The sequence below is a fragment of the Drosophila busckii genome, chromosome 2L (genome assembly GCF_011750605.1).
Source record: "Drosophila busckii strain San Diego stock center, stock number 13000-0081.31 chromosome 2L, ASM1175060v1, whole genome shotgun sequence".
Classification (NCBI taxonomy): domain Eukaryota; kingdom Metazoa; phylum Arthropoda; class Insecta; order Diptera; family Drosophilidae; genus Drosophila; species Drosophila busckii.
Window position 1 is genome coordinate 217,752 of NC_046604.1, and position 14,827 is coordinate 232,578.

A 14,827-nucleotide genomic window follows, 5' to 3' on the forward strand; every position below is an offset into this window, starting at 1 on the left:
CTTGCTGTTGTTGTTGTTATTATTATTATGGCTCTTGGGTCGCTTTTGTTTGCATGGTGGCCAACATGTCTCCCGTGGTTTGTTTTAGACTCTGCCGACTTTTTGGGTGGTTACTCGCCACTCTCTCTCTCTCTCTCTCTCTTTCGTTCTCTATCTCTTGCGGCATAAAGCAAATGCCTGTGCAGTAAATCATTTGCTAATTAGCGAGCCAGGTTGAGACCAGGCGACTGCAACGGGAACTGGAACTAAAACTGGCAGCAGAACTCTTGTGGCACGCTATGGCAATCGGGTGGGCAGTTACCGCTAATTTGAATATAATTGTAGGCCTATTTGCATATAAGCATAGCCCTTGCAACAAGACTGGGCATTGCTAGATCTCGCAGCTTATATGGCTGCTGGTTAAGGAACTTTATAAACGATTTCAGCAAGGTCATGCTGGAGCTCACGCTGCGTATGCGCAATGTGCGCGATTGGCAGCTTAATTAACTTACAAATCGCAGCGCTGATGCTGAAAAATTAAGTGCAAATGGGTAATTAAGTGTGCAATTTATGGAAACCAAGAAACATTTCAGTTCAGCTTAAGGATCGACCGGTTAAGGCAACTTGCAAACGAGAATGCGATTGTGGCCTGTGGTGTGGATTTTCGATATTTTTGTATTCTTTTGCATTGTATTAACTCATAAATTCGAAGTTCGTTAAGAATGTCGAAATAATAAATGCGGCTGCCACATTAAGTCTGCTCACAGTCACAACACCAACACCAACAACAACTGCGCAGCCATCAACAAAACAATGAACAATCGATTAAACACAAAAAGCAACAGCAGCCAGCAGCAACAACAAAGACTAAAATGCCGACAAAATGCCGTACATCTGAACATTGCCTCATTGGACTGCAACAGCAGCAACAGCGAAGCTGAAAATTTATTTATTAAAAATCAACAAGGCAATGCATATGCACGTAAGTAAAGAGCGTCAATTTTAGTTGTGCGTAAAGTTGAACAACGCTAAGATATCACTCAATGCAAGTCTTGAGCTCAAATATTAATTTTTAATATATGAAGCAAATATTCAAAGCAAGCCAAGCTGCAATTCTTCAACTTAAAGATTCGCTTTCAATATATAAAGTATTATTTTAACACGAAAGTCTTATAAGAAATGAATTAAAGAATTCAGCGCTAAACCAAATGATATTGTCTGATTTTAAATAAACTAAACTAAATGTATCAAACCGTTAATATGCATTTTAGACTGACATACCCTGCAAACTGTGCTTGCTTGTAATCTGAAGGTATAAACAGTGCCAGAGCAGATGGATACAAAAGGTAAAGGCATTGCAATTTGTAGCTGAGCGTCCATTAACATAAATTAAGGGAAATGCACAGGCGACAATGTCGTCGTCCGTTGTCGTTGGCACGCTGCTGTTGCCCTCCAAGAAAGTCGAATCAGATGGATGCAGTGCAGCAAGTGGCAGTGCCAAGAACGTAACGCACAGCAACAGCAACAGCAACAACAACAACAAAGCAATTTTGTGTGGAATTTATTAAGAGATGGCTAACAAAACAATTTATGCCTTTTTAATGGCTTATTAGCCATTATTAGTCGCGCTTATCGCGCCCCGTCTCCAAACACACACACACACACACACACACACACACATACTTATGCACATGAGCAGGGTCTTAGCTGCGTCCTCGAACTTGACCAGCGCTCAAATTTCAGCTACGTCGATTGCTGTTGCTGTTGCTTTTGTTGTTGTTGTTGTTGCTGTTGACAAAAATGAAAAATTATCGTAATAAATTAAATTTGCTATCGCAAGACATTAATTCTGCTCACCAGCAACAGCAAGAAGAAGCAGCAGCTTAAGGTAGGAATTTAAGTTCGCTGAGTGTTTGTTAATTTTTGTGCTCTGTGAGTTTTTCGATTTTTATATATACAGCAACTGAAAGTGAAGCTTAGCGGCATTTGTTGTTGCATCTGTTAATGATGATGACATACAAAAGACTTAAGCTACAAACTTGATAGCCGCAGAGTTTGCTGCTCGGCCATAAGAAGTAATTCAACATTGGCGCATTGGAGACGCTTTGTCTGCCAACTACAATGAAAATAGGCAAAGCCCCACAGTCAGCCATAGACTTACATAGACTCTTTATGTGTCTAGTGAGCGGTGGGAGGGGGAGGGTCTGGTGCCAGTTTGGCTGTTTTGGCGATGCGAAGCGAAATGAAATCGAATGAAACCTGTATGGAATTTTTGACAAATGTTTAACATGCGACAGCTGTTTACCCAATAAATCCATTAGCTGTGCAAACAACAACAACAACAACAAGCGGCCACAATAATAAATTTAACTATTGACAAAACAATGCGGTTTTTGCTTTGCTTTTGGGTGTGACAGTAATTACCAATTGTGGTATTTTAATTTATCATTAGCTAATTGCTAAAGTGCACAAGCGACAAGCGACAATTTTATAATTATAGCCATATAAATAGAAATCTAAAAATATATGTTAAAGATCTCTAACGAATTTCTTTCGAATTTATCTAAACATAATGCCAACATATTTATTCTTGTTTGCTATTTGTGCTACGTAGTTAGCTTGAATTGACGCCGCAGACAGCACAGCGCCAGCTACAAAATCGTTGGCAACAGTCGCCAAAAAAAAAAAACAAAAGAAAAAACAAAAGACTCGAGCAACAAACTTGAAATGCTCAACAACGAAAAAGAAAAGAACACTGGCACATTTCTCTGATAAGCTTCACATGTGTGCGTGCGTGTGTGTGTGTGTTTGCTGGGGTGTGTTGGTGTAGCGAAGCGTAGCTGCATCTTATCTGGCCAATCAATCTTTGTTGTTTGTTTTAAACACGTTTCATAAAAATTAATTTTTTTATTTATTAAGCAAAAGCATTTTATGGCGTGCTGTGCACACAGAACCACAAGAGACAGCCACAAAGACAGAGAGAGCGAGAGCGACGCTCGAAGCAAAATTTATTTGTATGTTCCCAAAAAAAAAAAGAAAAAATCTTTTGCTGGGAGAGCAACACCTGCTGCGTTCCCTTAAGCTATCGCGCTCAGTTGCTCTCACCGAGTGCGGCTACGTGCGGCTTTATTATTGTTGTTATTATCATATGATATCATCACCCGAAATTCCTCGCTCGCAAATAAATCCAACAACTAAATGAATTTCAAATTCTTCTGCTTCAACATCCCGCTGATTGTGTTTGCAGAGCAGCAGCCGCAGCAGCAGCAGCAACAGCAGCAGCGGCATCATAAAATATTAATTAATTGGTCGACAGACTTTGGCTAGAAAGCGTGCTTCAACTCACACACACACACACACACACACATAGACAGTCTCTGTGGTTGCTTGATAAACGCTTTGATAGTTAAATTAGATAAGCTCGCCCATCAATTTCTATTGTATTTGCTCACAACAAATCCCATCAAGTTCAAGTTTATAGCAACTGTCAAGTCGCTCTCTCTCTCTCTCTCTTTCTAATTCGTTGTCTCTTCAATAGTCTGCTCTCGTTGTTTGTTGTATTTGCTCTTGAAGAAGTTGTTAAAGTTATGTTATTAATTAAAGAACGCTCGCTATAAAAAACAAAACCAAAAATTAACTCAAGCTGATTTGTGCGATAAACAAAATTTTATTTTTATGCCATGATTTAATGAATTTTAATGTGCGTCAAAGCGAATGCCTAAACTCGTTTCAACACACAACAATTATCACCCATTGGGGCTATAATTAGTGATGCCATGACCCAAAGAAAAGAAGTTCTCAGCGACAGATGAATCAGAATCAGAATCAGTTTCAGCTTCAGTTAATAAAAAGTTTTATAGCCAGCAACTACTTAATGAAATGCAATTAATTGACGGCAATAAGCGTGCGGCTGCAACATGTGGCGTATGCGCAATAAGGAAATGCGCACAAAGACATCAAGCAACGCCCACGCGGCACAAAGCTGACGGCAGCAGCAACAACAAGTCGTATATACTCTAAAAAAAAAATCCATAATTATTTATGATCTAGCTTGCACATTTGCAATTGTTGTTAATTCAATAATAAATGTTGAGTACGGTAACCAATTTACATTTGCGTGCGGCTTTATAGTTTGCACGTTTTAACAATATGTCAAAATCGATATCAAAAGCGCATATAAATATATAGAAATACGCTAGCAATAAGTCAACGTCAAAGTCAACACGTCTAATTAAATTGCTAACAAATTACAAAACAATTAGAAGGAGTTCCTTAAATGGCAGCCCACACAACAACAACAACAACAACAAGCGGTAATAACAAGTGCCAAAGATGCGCCAAGCATTTCAACTATGCAGGCAAACAATGCAGTCGACATAGCGTATACGCTACGTAAGCCAAATTATATAATATAAATGCTCGTCAATTAAACCCGTCACAGCTGAAATATTCCAAGTCAATCAACTATTTAATATAGTCATCAACATTGCAACGAAAACTTTGCTTTCAGTTTTGTAAACAATTTTCGCAGTTGACAAACGCCAAACGGCAAACGAGACGAAGCGACAAGTGCTACCAGAATTGGCGCCCCAAATGGGCAAATGGCCAAATGGTCGCTGGCGTGGCGCTGAGAACTAGCGCTCGAGCGTGCGCGTGGCAGCTAGAGATATGGAAAGGCAGCAGCAGCAGCATCAGCATCAGCATCATTTGAATCAAACTGGTTGGGCTCAACGCTCACCTTGGTGGTCTCTGGTCTAAGCAATTGCTGGCTCACGATTTCTATTATAACTTATATTGTGTATACTATATTTATGGAGCTGGTAGGGGGCGGGGGGAACAACTCAAGTGGCGGCCTGGCGTGGAAATATTTCAAATAGTTTTCTAATAGCCAAAGCATGCATGAATGAATTGGTTTTCATTATGGCCAGGCCGCGTCAATTGGGCTTGAAAATGCATTTCATGCCATAAGCGATTAACTGGCCAACAGGCAGCTAGCTATATGCTTTGTATAATAATAATAAATATTGCTATTTTCAATTTGTTCGCTTTGTTTATGCCATAAACTGCGTCTGACTTTAATTCAAGCTTCAAGCACGCGTCAGCTGGCTGCTCATCCTTTTTTAGCTACGCCACTGTCTAGCGCTTGTTTATCTCATTTGTCTCAATTACAATTGCACTCGCTTGTTTATATAACCATTTGCTTGTTTGTTTGGTGACATTTATTTTTGGGAACACACACACAGACGCAGGCGTAACTGGAGCTAATGTCTTGAGGCTGAGCCCAAATGTCTCGTAAATATTCAAATGTCAAAACATGCAGCTCAAAAATCAAATTTAGCACATGGCAACATCAGCAACATCAGCGGGGTGAACTGCTGCTTAATATGTCTTTTGATTATTAATAAATAAAGCTTACTGATTATTATTGTTGTTGCTGCTGTTGTCGTTGACTGCTGCCGCGCGGTCTGCTTGTGTTTAATTTTATGACGTGTTGTTGTTGCTGCTGCTGCTGCTGCTGCGGCTGCTAAATAAACAAAAGGCGTGTGTCGAAGCTGACTGCGCGGCAGCGGCGCGGCGCGGCGCACGATTTTGCATTTGAAAAACATTTAAGCTGCTTAAGCAACTCTCCCAGAGAACCCACTACGAGCTTCAAGCTCAAAGCTGCTGCTCGAGCTGTTTGCCCATAGGGTGCCCATAGCTGCTGTCATCGCATAAAAATTTCGCCAGGCTTTTGTTGCTGTTGTTTTTCATATTTGTATTATGTATTATTATAATTATAATAAACTTTTTTTTCCACACAGCCTGCTGCAGGGTGTGACAAATGATCAGCGAGCGAGCAGCAACAACAACAACAACAACAACAAACTGAAATCCGCGACGAGCGACGCGCAAAAGTTTGTGGAGCCAAATTGTCTGGTTGGTTGTTTGCTTAAGTTGAGCTGTTGCTATTGCTGCTGCTGCTGCTGTTGTTGCTATTTACGCATAAAGGCTGCCAGTTTCTATGTATGTGTGTGTGTGTTAGTTGTTATCATAAACAACAATATTTTGTATGCATAGAAAGTTAAGACTTAATGCGCTTTAGCTGAGAGTTCATAAGACTTGTTTGTGTGTTAGCTAAAAAAAATAAAAGAACAAATACTACGTTGTTTGGTAATTATTAAATTATTTAAAATATTGCTAATTAAAGAAAAAAACAGAAAGATTTGCATCACAAAACAGAAGCTGTGTTCAAAGAAATGTTAAAATATTTATAGAAATATTAACTAATTAAAATGAAAATATATTCAATATATTTGGCGTCTGCTCAGTTTCAATGTCGAGGGTGGTTCGTTAAGTTTATGGTCATAACTTTTAGCCTAAAGTGCTACAACAAAGAGCATGACAGTTTTTAATTTGGCTAAGCCGACTAAGCTAGCCATAAATACTAAATCAGTCTATAATGTTATTGCTGTGCATTATCGTTTCTCTAGCTCGAGTCAAAGTCAAGTTTGGCATAAATAAAAAGCTGCTTATGGGTCGCTCGTTGCCCGTCGCTCGTCGCTATAGCGATATTCCGATATGTGCTTATTAATTTATTGTATTTTTATTTATAAATGCGCAATTTAGAGTATACTTAAGCGCAGGCCGAGCTGCCAAAATGGGTCACTAAGCGTGACAGTTATGGGGCTAATATTGCGGTCAAGCGAAATATTGAGAGCGTGCCCAAGAACAAAAGACTTAGGCGACAAACCTGACACGGGGCGTGTTCGTGATGGGGCGTGGGCGTCAAAGACATTAATGTGGGCGGCCCAACTATCCAACTGACTGACAATTCACAATTACGCATGCAAATCATGTTGTCAACGTAATTAAATTGTAATCGCCGCCAGGCAGCAGCTAATGAGCGACTTGCCATAAACAATATGCCAAGCCAAGAGTGTGGGGGTGCACAAAGGGGGCGGCGGGGCGGTGGGCATGGCAGTGTAAATAAAGTAAATAATATTTTAATGGTAAATTAAAGCCGCAAGCGCAGTTTATTGTCTATGATCGCTTGACTTGACAACAGTTATAGCTACAGTAGTCATAGACACCTTCCAATACCCCCCACACACCCCTTGCTTGCTACAGTTTTACGCCAAACCAAATAAAGCCGTAAAGTCTATTTTCGTAGTCTTGCGGTTTTTGCAGCCACACAACACACACATTTTATTTATTCATATTTATATATATTTTTATAGTTATTTATGGCACAGCTCATTTTTTTTCATGTGCAAGTGTGAATATGAATACTATGCGCGTGGGCTGCTTGTTACGGTTAAGAAGTGAATGCAAGTGACATTTGAGCTGCTAGCAAGGGGCTGGCTTAGCTGCTTGTTTAATAATAATAATAATGTGAAGATTTAACAGCTAGAAAGTTATAAAAATTAGCAGCTTATTAGAAATATATTTAAGCTTTAGTGGCGACCGTTTGACTGCTGCAACTTTTTTGCTGTTGCTGCTGCTGCATTCATTAGTGTTGATTTGTTGACTGCACTTTATTACTCATACGCCGCATGGCACCTGTGCGACGACATTTAATTACAGAGAGCAGGAAAAATATTAGCGCATAAAGCTAAAGCAAATAAAACTAATGAACAAGAAATATTAATTTGGTAAAATAGCAGACACGCAACGCCAAAACAAACCGAAACTTAAACGAAATGAAGCGAAGCTAAACGAAACGAACTGAAAAGCTGAACAGCCTAACATAAGCGTAGCCAAAATGCAATAAAGGGGAGGCAGCGTATTTATTTGAATTGCTGAATTTCTGTTTGGAGCAAAATAAAGTCTGAAAAGCAAACAAACTCAGCTCAGCTTAAGCTTTTGGTGTGGTTCATTTTTAAATGAAATTTGATATAGCTTTTTGATTGTGTTAGCAATTTGTTTTAAGTTTAACAATTTTCTACTTACATTTTCATTTATGCTTCCTTTGCTTTTACTTGGCTACGCCTATGCCACTTTCAATTGAACACTTTGCCACGAAAACTTGAACATGCATTTTAATTGCAGGCAACGAATGCAAGCCAAACAAAACTTCAGACACAATTTGTACAAAATGCAAACACCGAGCCAGGCAAGGCAAGAAAGCAAGAGTTGGCCCAAACAACTTGAGCGAAGAGCTGTATACTCTTACGCTTGTTAGCTGGCATACAAAAATATTTATTATATAGCTAACTTTACATAAATTTGAGCTTTAACAAATTTGTAAATTTTGTGCATTATTTAAATTTGATTAATTTGAATGCAGCAATTGTTAAGCTGCCACAATACTGTTGCACAAGCAATTGTCTGCAACATGTCTGGGTCTGGGTTGCACAGTCGTCATTGTGGCTGCGGCACGAAGCTACTACGCTGAAAGCTCTGATGCTAACGATGTTGTTGCGCTTGTTGAAATCGCTGGCGGTGGTTGCAACAAAACAAACGTTGAGCAATCCAACAAAAATACAAAATATAAAAATCAGAGACAAACAACAACAACAACAAAACATTGTCACGTCAAATTCATGTCATTTAATTAATTTTGTTTACTTGCCGCAACGTTAATTTGTTTTTGCTGCTGTTGCTGTGGCAGTTGCAGTTGCATTGGCGACTTGTTGTCTTTGAAAAAATTTTCCATCGTTTGTATGGAAAATGCCGGCGTATTCAGATTTAGTAACTCAACTACAAAATGCATTAAAAAATTAATAAAAAAAAATTGTTAAGCAACGAATATACAATACGCTTTAATTTAGGTAAGTCATTAGTTTTTAGCTGCAACTTGCCATGTATTTTAATTTTTTATTTATATATTTTATTTTTTAGCTTGTTCACATTTTATGCTTTATACAAACTGCTGTCAGTTCAGCGCATAAAAAATATTTTCCCACATGGCTGCACTTTATGCAAAACTGAATTCGCATGAAATCAAACAAACTTGTTGTCGCACACACACACACACACACAGACATTAACACACGTGTGTGTGTTTTTATTTTTTTATAGTTTGCCGACAGACTCTTGACGGCCTGTCAAATAAATGTCGCTTTATTCAAATTTCGCTTCGCACTAATTGTCTGGGCTTTGAGCTAAGACAAAAGGCCTCCAAAAAAAAAAAAAAAAAAACAGAAATGCTAACAAGCCCCATGCCCATTCCAATTCCCATTCCATGCGCAAGCCCAAGTGCAGATTAGCCTGCTTAGTGGTGGCTCTTTGGCTTGAGCAGACTTTGTGTCGCAGACTTTGAGGCTGCTGCTCAATCAACTTTCGATCAAAAACGCGCCGCTTAAGCGCTAAAGGGCTTTTGTTTGCAGCAAGGACAAAAGGCACGGAGATACCTTTTGGCGGCATTTAGGCATGGCTCATTTGATCAAATCACAAAAATGTAAGCGCAAACTTTTGGTACAAGAATTTAAAAGAGCTATATGCATATTAATTTGAACTCAATGTGCAGCGGTTCATTCATGTTGAAAAACGGAAATTATCAAACTGAAAGAGATACGAGTGCGAGCAACATACGACACCGGATGTCTGAACAAGCAACAGGCAACAGGCAACGAGGCAAAAAGGATAACTCGGCTAACAACCGACTACAAAATGTCTGCTTAAGCTGCGGATGAGTTAATTAAATCTGTCAATACTCCAATACACACACACAAACACACACAGACAGGCACACAGTGTTGAAGGTTAAGGCACAGACATCAAACGACCATGTCCATGTCCATGTTGTCGTCCATTCAAGCGCCCCAAGAGCAACAGCAACAGCAGCGGCAGCAGCAACAGCAGCAATAAAAAATGTAGCGCGCCATGTGCGGTCCCCCCGCCAACGCCAATGCTGCCGCCCCAGCCTCTGCTGCTGCTGCTCCTGCTGCTCCACTAAACGTTGCCAAGTCGAGCTGCTTGCTGCTTGCCTGGAATGTAACTCGATTCCTATTAACTCATCAAGTTGGGCGCTGGGGCGTTGTTTTGGGCAACGGATTGAAAGCTAAAGCAAAAATTAAATCAAAACAAAAAAAAAGCAGCAACAGCAACAAAAAATCTTTCAAAAAAAAAAAAGGAAAAGTTTTAAACTGGGCAGAGAGCTTTGGGGCAATTTGTAGCCCTGTGCGGTCCTTTTGTCTGTCTGTGTATGTGTGTGTGTGTGTGTGTGCTTGGGCAAATATGTTCACACAGTTTACTAATAGCTTCATAAATAATAACCAAAGAGTTCGATATGTTGCACTGAGAGAAATGCTAACAAATGCTTTAGTATTAAGCTGAGCTTAATCGTTGCGAAATCTGTTGAGCTGTAGCAACAGTTGCATGCCCCGCCACTGGCAACTTGCCCCACACAGAGTGCAGCAGCGTTGTGTGTGTGTGTGTGAGTTTGGCTGCATGTCTCAAGTTTTCAACAACAAGCTATAAGCCAATAAAGAAGGAGGAACAGCAACAGCAACAGTCACATCCAAAAAGAGCAGCTTGAGCAACAAAAAGAAAGCGCAGGCAAAAGAATACCTTAATTACGGTTAATGGAGCGTTCGAAGCGAAAAAAAAAAACAAAAAACACAAAAGCACGTAGTGTGTCCCTTGCTATCTCAAGCTGTGCTAGCATAATGTATATGTGTGTGTGTTTGTTTGTGTGTGTGCATGCGAAAGCCGCAAAATAACTTAATCACATTTCAGGGACCACAAAAATTTGCGAGCCATGTTCGTAATTTTGTATATAAATGAGCGGCCACCTAATGAGCCTGATTAAGCATAGAAAGCCAGCAAGAGACAGCGATACGAGCGAGTGAAAGAGAGAGACACACTATAGAGACACAACTCGGGCGGTCGATGATTTTGCGGTGTTTCATTTAACTGCTTTCATGCCACAGATCGCGTCGAATGGGACGCGTCCTTTTGACCTCGAGCTAAAAGTCACAGTCTGCGTGTGTATTTGTTGCTTGTGCTTTATACTCATTGTTGTTGCTGTTGTTGTTGTGATTTTATGATGCGAGACTGAGCTGCTTTTAATTTGTGTACGATGTGTCAATGATGTGGACGATGTGGCTGTTTGTCGTCGCGTGTGGCTTTGCTCCGATTGCTATTGTTGTTGCTCTTGTGGTAATAAAAATCAGCTTTGCCTTAAATGCCATAAACAAAACGCCCGAACATTTTTGCTGACAGATGTCTTCATTGAATATTATACAAGCATCTTCTCCTGCCGGGCATGGCCCTGGGCCTGGCCTGTCCTGTCCTGTCCTGTCCTGGCATTGTGCCTGAGTGAATAGCACTGGCGTCAGGTGGCTGCAACCGTGAGAAAGTTTGCAACACTTTGCCTCAGCTGTATGTGCTATGGATTTTAATGTCAATCCTGCAAGCTACAAAAATAATATCTGCAATATTTTTAAAATCAGTGCCACAACAAGCTTCAGGCCAGGCTCATGCTGTTTTTTAAATAGCAACAATATTGTTGCTAATGAAAGTCGATTGCAAATAAAATTCTATTTATTTGTTTTTATATTAGCAGCGATCCTAAACGGCTATGTCAATGAACTAAACTTAAACTTAAGCAAATATATTAATGACAAATAATAAGAAAATGCAGAAGAATTACTAAAGAGTAAACTAAATTATCATTAATCCTATTGTTAGCTTCGTTTCTTTTTGTAACTCAGCTATGCTTGATCGTTTAGCTTTGCTAGCAACTAGTTCAGCAATCAAGCCATGTTAACAGCAATTGGCTTATTTGTTTTTGCGCTTCAAGCTCAGTCATGTTTTGGCTATTTGCGTTAACTGCCAAACGCAGCGCATGGCAAAAACACGAGCATAACTTAATCATAACTTGTGGGTGGCCTACCAGAGCGAAACATGCTGATTTTCTGTGCCCAACACACGCACACACACACACATACACTTTGATTTCAATCTGAAACTGAACGCCTGGCGCAGCATAATAATATTGTATTGTATCATTGTATCCCAAGGAGCCGCCGCAGCCGCCGCCGTCGACGTTGCTGCTGTTGCTGCTGCTGCTGCATCGTGAAGTTCTCAGTGTGATTGTTAGGGCTAGCCGCCCCTCGCTCGGCCCCATCATCATTTTCAGCCAAAACTTGCAAGAGTGCCAGCTCCAGTTCCATCATCAATGGCCTACCGAGTCGTTTTTGGCTTTGGCACGCTGAAAATTTTATGACTTCATTTGCTGACCACCAAGCGAGCGGCAGCCCAAAAAAAAAAGAGAGAAGCACAAAATAAATAAGCAAACAGTCGCGGATTGCTTCATAATAGGCCGTTGCTTTGATGCTGATTGTTATGTTGCTGCTGTGTAGTTGTTGTTGTTAGTCTGAGGATGCAATACTTGGAATTTCATGCAGCGGCAACAATAGGACAACAAAGGATTCTTTGAATTTCGATCAAATGTCGATTGGGTGGCAAGCCAAGCTTGCTATAATTATTTAAAATATCAATAAACTAGCTATAAATCAATAGCAAACATTTAGCAATTTCTCAGACTTAACGTCGCTTGAGCATGCCAAGCTCAACGGCAATCGAAAACTCAAAACACGTATCCTTCTCTGTAATTTATGCACTTGTACTTTGAATCACTTAGTTGATCTCGTTTCTCGTTTTTTGTAACTGCTGTGTTGCAACTTCCTTTTGTTGTGACACACACACGAACACACACACACACACACACACACACATAGACAAGCTAAAGGCGCTGCTGCGATTTTGATCTTATCAACAATGCACAACGATCAGAGGCAACCGCAACAGCAGCAGCAACAGCAACAGCAACAGGAGCTGGGGACACACACGCAGCATTGGCAAAGGACTGAGCAAGGGGCGGGGGTAGCGGCTTAGGGTGCGTGCGTAGAACAGCTTCATAAATGTAAATTAGAGCTCGTTTAGCATTGACTATGGGCTCGTAAATAAATGCCAAATGACATCATTATCAACTTGGCTGCCCTGGCCTGAGCCTGAGCCTGAGCCTTTGTTCAAACTGGGCCCAAAGCAGTTCGAGCTGCTGCTGCTGCTGCTGCAGTTGCTCTCGTTATTTTTGAATGTCTCTTTTGCTCGTTATCGTTTTTATGCCTTTGATGTTGTTGATGGCAGCGCTGATAGCCACACAGTCAATGGATTGCTGCATTGGCTGTGGCTGTGGCCGTGCTGCTGCTGCTGGCTTTGGGCCATGTTCGGCCTTTGGGGCTGCTGAGGTTTTTAATCCTTATCAGCAACTGGCGATCACCGCTGGCTGGTGATAATGACTTGTAAGTACAAAATGCCTTGTCAGCGTCTTCAGTTTGCGTTTGTTATGTCAGCTTGTTGAATTTAGTTGTTGTTGTTGCTGCTGCTGCTGCTGCTGCTGCTCATGTTGCAGTTGCAGTTGCAGGCAGTGAATTTTTGCCTGCGCATCACTTCAATTAATTTCCTTGGCTTAATTTGCGTTTTGTTGCCTGTGCCCAGAGCCTTACAAGCAAATCGTGCGCCACGGCGTCCGTTTGTCTATGCCAGCTTCATTATTTTGCCATTTCCCTTCACAAGAGCAACACAGCAACAGCAACACAGCTACACAGAAACTTGTAAGCGACAACAACATCATGAAAAATGCATTTTCAATTCGCAACGACAACTAAGCTTGTGGTTGAGCCTGTGCCTTGTCTTCCACTCGTCTGACTTACACTGCAGACATGCAGACGCGCTTGTCTTCTCTACTCCAGCAACAACAACAACAGCAGCATCAGCAGCAGCAGCAGCAGCAATTGCAACAGTTGCTCACTTAAAATTCTTGCTGCTTGTATGGCTAAAGCTCTTGCTGGGATGCGGCTAAGGCTGAACGCACGGCAGAAAAACTTTTGTCAAGTATTGTAAAATTGTTGTTAGGCAGACAGCGGCGCTTAGACATAAAAACAAAAGACAAACTACGATGAGTACCACAGCTTGCAACATTCTACGTGGATTGGCAAATGAGCCAACGGTCAGACACTAGACAACAAAGTTAAGGTTCAGGGAAATTGATTAACTATTTATCGAAATTCTTATTAATTTTGAATTAAAAGCCAAGTTCTGCTTCTGCTGTCTTTAATTCAATTTGTTTTCATTTCATTTTCAGTGTCATATCACATAGCTTTTGAGACTGCCTAAATATTAGTCAAGGCTTCAAAATAAGACAATTAAACTAAGTCAACGTTGCACTATTATTTTTTTGGCATCCATGTTGTTTAGTGCAATCAAAGTTAAAGTTTAATGGCCAGTACTTGGCTTTGTAGCAACGTGGTCAAGAGTCAGGGAGTAACTTTTAACTTTTTCCTCTCTTGCTGTTGTTGTTGCAGTTGTTGCTGTAGTGCGTGTTTTTTCCTGGAAAATACGTCGTCCACTATCTATTAATTCTCAATTTTTTAGTTGGCTTTGTTGTTGCCATCGCGCTGTCTCTCGTTGTGTGATTTGTGATCTGCACTTTGTATATTGTCTCACAGATCTCTAGTACGTAGCCGGTGGTGCGATTATTGCGCCGGAGAGAGGGATGGATATAGCGATCAGAGTGTTACTTCTATTAGTGTGCGCGCTATTTGTTAGTAGTGCAGATTCGCGCCGCTCTATGTAACTTATAACAAGTTACTTCTTTCTACGGAAAATAGCACGACATATGAGAACCCAAATATAAATTTTTCAGGTATCATTAGTGATGTTGTTTCATATATACTACATTAATTTTTGATATAATCTGTGCATGGAAAGAGTAGATTTTAAATTAAAGACATACAAAGTAGACTAATGTGTCGAAGCGGCATCGGGGAGGGCGCAAGATTCTGCGTGGTCCTGAACTGATCTCTCGGCACGCACGCACTTTATTAGGAGACGCATGCAGCTTATTATAGTAAGCTCGCAG